This window comes from Mus musculus, chromosome 11, assembly GCF_000001635.26.
Source record: "Mus musculus strain C57BL/6J chromosome 11, GRCm38.p6 C57BL/6J".
In the NCBI taxonomy this organism is placed as follows: Eukaryota; Metazoa; Chordata; class Mammalia; order Rodentia; family Muridae; genus Mus; species Mus musculus.
The window spans coordinates 89,061,748-89,072,053 of record NC_000077.6 but is presented as its reverse complement, the minus strand read 5'-3'; the positions used below and the strand labels follow the sequence as shown (position 1 = coordinate 89,072,053).

Sequence of the window (10,306 nt, the reverse complement as noted above, 5' to 3'; positions counted from 1 at the left end):
CTCCCAAGTGCTGGGATTAAAGGCGTGCACCACCACACCCGGCTAATAATTTTTTTAAAGCAACCTTTTGTCTTTATAAATTGATCATCTCAGGTACTGGGTCACAAAGACATAAACTTGACTAACACAACCATAACACACTTCTTCCTTCACAGGGCCTCAGGAACTATCAGTCAGACCATAAGCAGCTTTAATTAGACTCAAGGTTATCGTCATAAAGATCAGAAAGCCTGCTGGGTGCGGAGGCATACTGCAGGGACCCAGCTCCTTCCAGGGAGAAGCAGGAGGATGGGGGAAGCTCAAGATCCTCTCCACCACGTAGTGAGTTCAGTGCAGACCTGACTCTTGTGACTCTGTGTCAGCCAAAAAAAGAGGCTCCAACTTGGTACCGTGGTTCTCTGAAAGTCATCAATAAACATCATATGAAGAAATCATCAAATACATAACAAATAAAGGCTGGAGGGGACGTGCCATTTCTTTGTATAATGCTCTCCATTCAGAATAATGGCTGCTGTCCTGTGGTCACTTTGCCAGCTCCAAAGAAAACAGAACCTGAGCCGCAGTTGTCGGAGGCCAGGCTGATGCCTGGTAACTGATATTAAATTGACATATCCCCAAAAAGAAAAGACAGAAGAAAAAATAAACAGAGGTTTTAGACTGAACTATCCTGTCACTGGTTTAGTATACAAAGACTCACCCTTTCTCCCTCCCTCTGTCCCTCTCTCTGGGTCTCACTGTCCTACCTGAAACTCACTCTGTAGACCTGTAGACCAGGCAGGCCTTGAACTCACACAGATCTGCCTGCCTCTGCCTCTGAAGTCCTGGGATTAAAGGCGTGCGCCACCACTGCCCAGCTTTGATTTGTTTCATTTTGTTGGTAAAATGGATACTAAGCCTGACAACCTAAATTCAGTCCCCAGGACCTACAGAGTGAACCAGCCTGAACCAGCCCTGACCTCCCCACAAGTGCCAAGGCACTCTTGTGCCATATGCATTTGTATCTACAAAAACACACAAGTAAATAAATAAATAAATAAATAAATGTAATAAAGTATTTAGGTATCTTGTCTTCTATCCACATACCTATTTTTTTTTATTTCTTTCGTTCTTTGTGGTTGGATAGAACACTGTTGTTTTGTGCTATCAAATAAACTTCTTCCATCCATTAGAGAAAAAAAAATCTATACTTAGCTAGAAATTGCTAAAAATGTTCAGTATGCACTCACTCTGAAAGCACCTCTCTAATCTAGTAACTTCTTTTTTTTTTTTTGTTTTTTTGTTTTTTTTGTTTTTTTGAGACAGGGTTTCTCTGTATAGCCCTGGCTGTCCTGGAACTCACTTTGTAGACCAGGCTGGCCTCAAACTCAGAGATCCACCTGCCTCTGCCTCCCGAGTGCTGGGATTAAAGGCGTGTGCCACCATGCCTGGCTCAGAAACTTCTGTCCTATAAAAAATAGGTGGCTGGCTAGTGATGGGGTACACTTTTGATCCCAGCGCTCAGAGGCAGAGGCAGGTGGATCTCAGATCTCTGAGTTCGAAGCCAGCCTGGTCTACAGAGTGAGTTCCAGGACAGTCAGTGCTACACAGAGAAACCCTGTCTTGAAAAACCAAAACCCAAACAAACAAACAAAGTCACAATGTGAACCAGCCACAGATATAGCACAGAGCCGTAATTAATCCTCCGACTCAGCAGCCTAGGTGAGGAGAATTATGATTCTCCAAGTGGATGCATAGCAAGACCCTGACTCAGTTACAAGAGAAAGAAACTTTTTCACCCAGCCTCTGTCCCAGGTCCCCAGCAGTCCCCAGCATCCTGCTGCCCAGGTCAAACTATCCTCCATCAAATAGAAGCTCACCCAGGTAACAGGGCACACAGCTTTGAAAGGCAAAGGCAGGTGGATCTCTGTGAATTCAAGGCCAACCTGGTCTACATAATGAGACTGTGTCTAAACATTTTTTTTAATTGAAAAAATAGAAATTCTACTACCTTCCCTACAGACTCAAGACAAAATCAGGGTCTTTAACTTGCGCTGCATGACCCTGGGCTATATGCATATATTTTTTGCAACCCCACTCCCACCACCCCTCCAACCCTTTCCAGTCACGAAGTATTCATAAAATATATTCATATTCACTTCATGTTGAAGGCCCCCCAGTGACTACCACGTTTCTGCCTCAGGACCTTGGCATGTGCTCTTTTCCTGACCACCTCCTCATCTTTCATGCGTTAATAATTTGAAATTTCTCCCATTTGGGTAACTCTGCTCCTCGTAGCCTTCTCAGTAAAATTCTCCCGCCTCCTACACCCACTTCTGCCCCACAGTTTATCAATAAGTTTACTTGTTTGCTTTTTAAAGACTGTCTCCTCCACTGGTGGGCTGTAAGCTCTAAATTAGTGGGTATTTTCTAGTGGACTGGAAAAGTGAGAGCCAGAGCCTCGATCACACCCTGAGATGCTCTGGTGGAAAGGACCCGGTAAGTGTAGAGCTAGGAGAACTGAAGCTAGGTGAGCTATTTCAGTTTCGCCTCTCAGAAGAGGATGCAATTCCAAATATGGCCGCAAGATGGCAGGATAGAGAACAAGACCCCACAACTAAAACAAGAGGGAAAAAGAAGCGAGGACACAAAACTTTCTGTTCTTGATGTAGCTAGGCTCCCAGGAAATCATTGGTCACAGGAAGAGGTGACACTCCAGTGCCCAGGACTATTTCTCTACTATTTAATCAATGTACTACTCGAGGTCATTTTATTGATTTTTTTTTCAGTACTAGGTCTCAAACCCAAGGCCTTGAGCATAGTAGAAAAGTTCTCTACCACTGAGCCCCACCTCGGACCCTTACTTGAAGGTCTTCAACAGATGCTAAGAGCTAGAACAACTCAATTACCCATTTTACAACGTCTAAGGACATAGGAGAGTGCCATCCAGGCTTGGAACAAAGAAAGAAAAAAATTTTTCATTAATTAGTTTATTTAGGTGGAGAGTCGGGTAGATGTCAGGAGATGACTTTGGGGAATCAGTTCTTTCCTTCCACTATGTGGGTCTTGGGGACCAAACTCAAGTGGTTAGGCATCGTCATCGTGGCAAGCATCTTTATCAGCTGAGACACTTTACTGACCCCAAAGCGGAGAGCTTTGCACGTCCAGTAAAAACACTGCGCTTGCCAACATTTCGGTGTCCAATCCAAGTGGAGGGGACTCTGGCAGCTGTCCTTGGTGTCTCGCAGCGTGACGCATGCTTGTGTTCAAACCGAGTCTACAGTGACGGGGGACCTGAGCAGCTCACGGAAGCTCAGCCAGAAAGGCCTCGAGTTTATTACACATTTGATCCTGAGTCGGTGCTTTCAGAAACTTTTTACTGTCACCAAATATTCCACAGCCTGATATTCAGATGGGAATCACAGCACCCACTTAAAGGAGCTAAGGGATGGACCAGGTCTCTTTGGGCAATGTCTCTTTGAACAATGGGACCACCGCCGATATGACACAAATGAGGTATGCAATATGTTTGTGAAGCTATTCATTCAAGGAGATCTACCTGGGTCAGCCAACCCTCCCCCAACCCACCGAGCCAGGCAGTATATTAACACTATTAATAGACCCTTGGCAGAATGGCATCCAAAAGCAAATGAAAGCATTGGGGTAGGCAGGGTGGTCTAATGGCTGCAACTGTGGCTTTTGGAATCATCTCCAAACCCAGGTTTAGCTAGGTGTGGCGTCCGCCTGTAATCCCAGCAATTAGGAAAGAGGCAGAGAGTCCCAAACTTCAGGCCAGCTACACGTGGTGTGACCTTGTCTCACACACACACACACACACTCACACACACACACACACACCACAGGAGGAGAGGGTTGTAAATGGTTGCTCTTATTCTTCCTCTTTCTCTGTATGAAGCCACTCTTTCTTGCTTTGCATACAAATGCATACATTCTCAGACACGGGACAGAAGGAGAAAGTCGCACACCCAGTCAGGAGTAGCAGGGAATGCTATTCGAGGAATCCTAGCACTTGGGAGGAGGGGACAGGAAGGTCAAGGTCATCCTTGGCTACTTAGGAAGTTCAAAGCCATCGTGGAGAACTTGAGATCCGGTCTTTAAAAACAGAAAGGGGGAAAAATGAGCCTGTGAAAGGTTTCTGAGGACCAAAGATGCGGAGGTTAGTCACGCATATCAGGATACAGAACAGTATACGCTGTTTATTAGAAGAAACTGTGGCCCCTTTTTAACTCGAGATCACTTGCCACACTTACATCCACCTCAGGTTCCCTTTCCTTTGCCCAAGCACACCCAGGTTCCCTTCCTGTTTGGAACTGGAAAACAATGGTGTGGTGTTTTGGCCTTGGACAGAGGCCTTCCGGCCTCCTGAGTGCTTCCACAAATGGCCTCTAATTTCTCCTCTGGGTCCAGATGTTGGCCTCACTTTGTGTCTGCCCAGCAGGTGAAGACAGCCAAGGTCAGCAATGGTTCTGATGGCCAGAGCCAGCCTGCTATCCAAGCTAAACAGGAAGGAGCGGCATGTGGGCAGAGGGGCAGGGATGTAGGATGCAGACGGATGTTCAAAGGAAAGTGCACGGCCTGGAACTGGGGGACACAGCATTCATTCTGGGAGAAACACCGAGGTAGACATAGTTCTTCTGGTGGTATCTCTCGAGAAGTCAGGCTGACAAAACTTCTGAGACCAGGGGCCCCCAACAGTGCTTCCTCAGCATCTGACAAGCTATGATGGAGAAGACAGAAAAAGAAAAGAGATGTAGATGTGGTGTGACCTGGTCTCCAAAACACACACACACACACACATACCCAAGAAAGAAAGAGCCAGGGGGAAGTGGTGCATGCCTTTAATCCCAGAAGAGGGGGGCAAATCTCTGACTCTGAGGCCAGCCTGGTTTATAGAGTGAGTTCCAGGACAGCCTGAGAAACCCAAGTCTGGAAAGAAAGAAAGAAAGAAAGAAAGAAAGAAAGAAAGAAAGAAAGAAAGAAAGAAAGAAAGAAAGAAAGAAAGAAAGAAAGAAAGAAAGAAAGAGGGAGGGAGGGAAAAAGAAAGAAAGAAAGGAGAAAAGAAAGGGAGAGGAGGGAGAAGAAAGGAAAGAAAATTCTAGACATTAAACCAGAGGGCTAGTGAAAGAGCTTAGTAGGTAAGAGCTTTGAACTTGATTTTAATCTCCATATCTATCTTGAAAGAGGAGAGCTAAATCCTGAAACATCTCCCCTGACCTTCAGGTAATCACTTTGGCTTGTGGGCACATGGGAGCGCAAACATACATACATACACACACACACATACATACATACACACACATATGCACACATACACGCACATATATACATATACACACACACATGCTCACAGATATGCACACACACACAAATTAAAAGATTTTTTTAACACAAGAGCAGACATCGAAAACTTAATAAAAAGGATTTAAGAGAAAAACTGAAGAAATCTTTTTAAAATAAGGCAGGAATGGCAGGGAGGCTTAAGAAAACAAGAAAAATATGTTTAAAAGAGAGGTATCTACCCACACGAAAAGTTGCACTCGGATGCTCACTCATCCTTACCACAGCCTGGCGGCCTTCAAGACGTCCTCCCAGAGGCAGGTGGGCAAATGATCTGGAAGAAAGACAAAACGGAACAAAGAGGGAAAAGAAAATGTTAACAGTAAGTAAAGAAAGCCAGGTATAGTCAGAGTGCCTCCTATACCTGCTACCACAATGCATCTGGACACCCAGAGCTGTGGGGGCCCCTGCCCTCACCCCACTACCGGAGCCACATGAACATACTCAGTACCCCACAGCATCCTCCCTCTGAGAACATATTTTTGTCAGACTATACCTACCTGGAAATTTCCACCACGATGACCTATCTTCCCTCACCAGGTCTTCCCTTGACTTCCCAGGCTGGAATCTTCTCTAGGAAGCTGAGTCCATGCTCCGACCCTGAGAAACTCAGCTTAAATCCCCCAGGACTCAGCTTAAATCCCCCAGGAGTCTTCACAGAGGAGGGCTTTATGGCAACTCCTGGGTAGGCTAAGTTGGGGCTTGTTTTACAGTTTTTCAAAATGAAACTATATTGTTTAGAGATATTGGGCGGAGGCGGGGGGGTCAAACCAAAGAAGAGCAAAAGAAATGAAGACCCCAGGACAGGTGTTTCCTATGACAGGGACAGAGGGGACAATGCACACAGAACTGCTGCTCCTGTACATTACGCCCATCTGGGTAGTAGCTTCACTCGTGTCTGTTCTATGACTTTTCAAGCTGTATGTCTGGTGTGTGTGTGTGTGTGTGTGTGTGTGTGTGTGTGTGTATACATAGAATCATATGTGTAGAAGCCAAAAGTTAACCTTCGGTGTTTGTTCCCCAGGCTCTGTCCACCTTTTTTTGTGAGACAGCCAACTAGGCAATGAGCCCTAAGAATTCTCCCTAGCACTGGGATTACAAGCACAACCCACAACACTCAGCTTTTATTAACCTTAGTCATTATTTTATTTTATGTGTATGGGTATGTCTGTACACCATGTGCATGCAGTACCCTAAGAGGCCAAAAGAGGGCACCAGATTCCTCTGGGACTGGAGTTATAGCTGCTTGTGAGTTGCCATGTGGGTACAGGGAATTGAACCCTGGTCCTCTGGAAGAGCAATGACTTCTGTCCAGGCCCAATGCACTCAGCTTTATATATGGGTTCTAGGGATCAAAGACAGGTCCTCGTTTTTGGACAGTAGGCACCGTACAGGTGAGCTGCCGCCCCAGCCCCCTGCAGCATGTAGTTTTAAATTCTGATATATGAAATATTTAGGAAATTAAACAAGTTATTTTTTACAAGTTATTTTTTTTGAATAGATAAATGAAAGAATGACCTGGATGGAGATCTTGTAGGGAAGGGAGATGCCTATCTCTGCCATAATCTGGTTAAGGGGACCTGGGCAGGAACTAGGCAACCCAAAGTTTTAGATGATATTACAGATAGCCTTCAAACAGAAAAAAGAAAAGAAAATATCACCAGGTGGCTGTGGCACACACCTTTAATCCCAATACTAGGGAGGCAGAAGCAGGTGGATCTTTGAGTTCAAGGCTAGCCTGGTCTACATCTTGAGTTCCAGGACAGTTAGAGACAGAGAAATCCTGTCTGGAAAAACAAAACCAAACAAAGGTTAGCTAGGTTAAGACCATCATAGCTTTGGTATAAGACAATCTCAGGGTCAAAGCCCCTATTCAGTTGACTGGGACTGTGTAATAACAACAAAAATTCCTTCACACATAAAATGAGGATGACGAGCCAGGTTGTGGTGGTACACACCTTTAATCTGAGCACTTGGGAAGCAGAGGTAAATTGACCTCTGTGTGTGAGGTTAACCTGGTCTACAAAGCAAGTTCCAGAACAGCCAGGGTTGTTTACACAGAGAAATCCTGTCTCGAAAAACCAAAAAGAAAACAAAAAACAAACAAAACGACAAAAATAACAACTAATAATGATGATGATGATAGGGCGATGACTGCGAAGTGTCTAGACAGCAGTCAACACAGTTGGTTATGGTGATAAGTAAGGACTAGGGTGTGGCTCAGTGGCATGTCTCAGTGGAAGTACATAGACTTAGCACACAGGAGACTCTGGATTCAGTCTCAAAGGAACAAAGTAAAATTGCTTTGAGGTGGGAGTTTCTGTGAAACGTTTCCTGTTTGGGCATAATTATCACATAACATTAACTTATCAGAGACTACTTTCGTTTGTTTAAGCCAGGTTCAAATTGGCCTTGATATCACTAGGAAGCCGAGGCTGGCCTCAAACTTGAAGTAATCCTCCTGCTTCAGCCTCCCTGGTGAGGAAACAGGTGTGCACCACCACACTCGGAATATTATTCTTTAAAGCTTTTTTCTGTAAGCATTAATCTTTTCACCGCCTTTACATGCATGTGAGAATCTAAAGAAAGCATGTGGGACAGGGGGATGTCTGTAATAGCACATACTTTTTGTGACAATTTGGGGATTTTGGGTTCTTTTTTTAAAAACGTAGAAATATTATAAGGAGGTGTTTTTGTTTTAATTCCAGGTGTGGAGATATGGGCTGCTTCGGACTGTCTGCAGCAGCCGACTATGATTTGCCTCGTGCTCTAGCAGAGGCATGGTTTTCCCAGCTGCAGGGAGTTTCTGCATGTGTGTGATGTTTGGAATTCTGAGAACTTTTCAGAGAGTATGCTGTTAAGGCCTGGGTAACTGCTGTCTGTCTAGTTAGCCATTTTGTGCTGTTATTATTGTTACAAGGAAACTTTCTCGTGTGTTGTTACTACTGTTGCTAGGAAACTTTCTCACGCCTGGGTTGATTGCATATTCTGCTACGTTCTGTGCTTTGGTGTTCTTGGAAATCAATCATAATAGAGGTCCGTTAAAAACTACTTTCTATAGTTAGCCACAATATGCTTGGACCCAAACCAACCACCCAGCAGCACTTCCTGCACCTGTGTAGGAGAGTTTTTTTGTTTTTGTTTTGTTGGTTGGTTGGTTGGTTGGGTTTTTTGTTTGTTTGTTTTTGTTTTGTTTTGTTTTGTTTTGTTGGTTTTTCGAGACAGGGTTTCTCTGTGTAGCCCTGGCTGTCCTGGTACTCGATCTGTAGACCAGGCTGGCCTCGAACTCAGAAATCTGCCTGCCTCTGCCTCCCAAGTGCTGGGATTAAAGGCGTGCGCCACCACTGCCTGGCTATGTATGAGCTTTCATGGTTTCTGCCTTTGTAAGCTGCTCCAGGAATGGACCCCAACATAAGAGAGTCCTGCACCAATATAAGAAGCTGTTTGGAATAAGCTTTCCATTTTGAGTAGGGGGTTAAGTAAAGTTTTGTGTTCCCAAGACCTCCCTGGGAATTGACATCCTACTTGGCAGAGTCATGTATGTGGTAACTAATATTCTGGTTAGCAAGTTTAAGACATGGATGTTAAGCAAGACAAGTCTCCACTACCATATTTGAATATCCCAACCCATAGGCACAGGATAAGTGCTCCACAGATACGCGTACCTGAGGAAATCCTATCCATAGGTCCTGATTGGTGAAGCCATTTAGCACAGATGTTTGTGGACTTCAGGCTTAAAGGCTCTGCAGAATCCTGGCTTAGCGTAGCAGTCAGCTCCTGCGTCTGTCTGCTCTGCAGCCCTGATCAATCAGTCCTGAGGCAAACGCTCAATAAGCCATCCCTGTCTGACTGAGATCCGTGTTTTTGTGGTTTGTGGGGTGACTCCTGGACCCCAACATATATCAATGCTAGTGCCCCCTAGGTGGGTCTGGGTGCTTGCTGGTCATTTAGGGAAGCTGTCTCAAAGGGAAAATAACCTCAGGTCTCCTCCTTGAGAAAAAGGGGACCAGAGCCTGCATTTTACAGAATTATAGAATCCTATCATAGAATTGTAGAACAAATTATAGAAACTCGTTCATGACCTAGATAGACTGAAGCTGACCTGTATGCCCAAAGTAATTTTTTTTAAGATTTATTTATTATTATATGTAAGTACACTGTAGCTGTCTTCAGATGCACCAGAAGAGGGCATCAGATCTCATTATGGGTGGTTGTGAACCACCATGTGGTTGCTGGGACTTGAACTCAGGACCTTCAGAAGAGCAGTCGGTGCTCTTAACCACTGAGCCATCTCTCAAGCCCCCAAAGTAATTTTTTAAATTATATTTACTTATTTATTTATGTGTGTGTGGGGGGGGGGTGCTCACATGCCACAGAGAGTGTTTGGGTCCCAAGAATCAAAGTGAGGCTTTCAGGCTTAGCAGCAGGTATCTACTGAACCATCTCTCTGGCCCATGAATGGCCAAAGTAAAACAAAGTGATCTTTGTGTATTTAAGGTACTTAAATACAAAGTGTATTTAAGGATAAGTTCCTGTTTGTCTTGCGTTTGTTTGACCCATCTGCACGGATGTGTTTGATCACATGTGGACCGGAAGTAAATCAGGTGAACTCTTATCCCTGGGGTTGTTTTGGTTCGGGTTTTTGTTGTTGTTGTTGTTTGGTTGGGTTTTTTTTGTTTGTTTGTTTTTGTTTTTGTTTTTCAAGACAGGGTTTCTCTGAACAGCCCTGGCTGTCCTGGAACTCACTTTGTAGACCAGGCTGGTCTCGAACTCAGAAATCTGCCTGCCTCTGCCTCTCGAGTGCTGGGATTAAAGGCGTGCGCCACCACTGCCCGGCTTGTTTGGTTGGTTTTGCATTGTTTTGTTTGTTTTGTTTGTCTTATTGTGTATCCCTAGTTGACCAAGAACTCGTGATAATCCCTCAGTAGAGAATAAGACCACTACCACAATTTAAAACCAAATTTAATGTAAG

The 10,306-nt window shown here is 44.6% G+C and overlaps 1 long non-coding RNA gene across 1 annotated transcript in view; it reads right to left on the bottom strand.

Annotated features, from left to right (window-relative positions):
• Positions 1 to 4,169: 4,169 nt before the first annotated feature.
• Dgkeos (diacylglycerol kinase, epsilon, opposite strand) overlaps positions 4,170 to 10,306 on the bottom strand; it is a 7,134-nt gene continuing 997 nt past the window's right edge. The window contains exons 2-4 of the long non-coding RNA NR_110336.1: positions 5,835 to 5,934; positions 5,557 to 5,608; positions 4,170 to 4,714 (exon numbers count right to left, since the gene is read on the bottom strand). This is a non-coding gene — a long non-coding RNA (diacylglycerol kinase, epsilon, opposite strand). The remainder of the gene's footprint in view (positions 4,715 to 5,556; positions 5,609 to 5,834; positions 5,935 to 10,306) is intronic.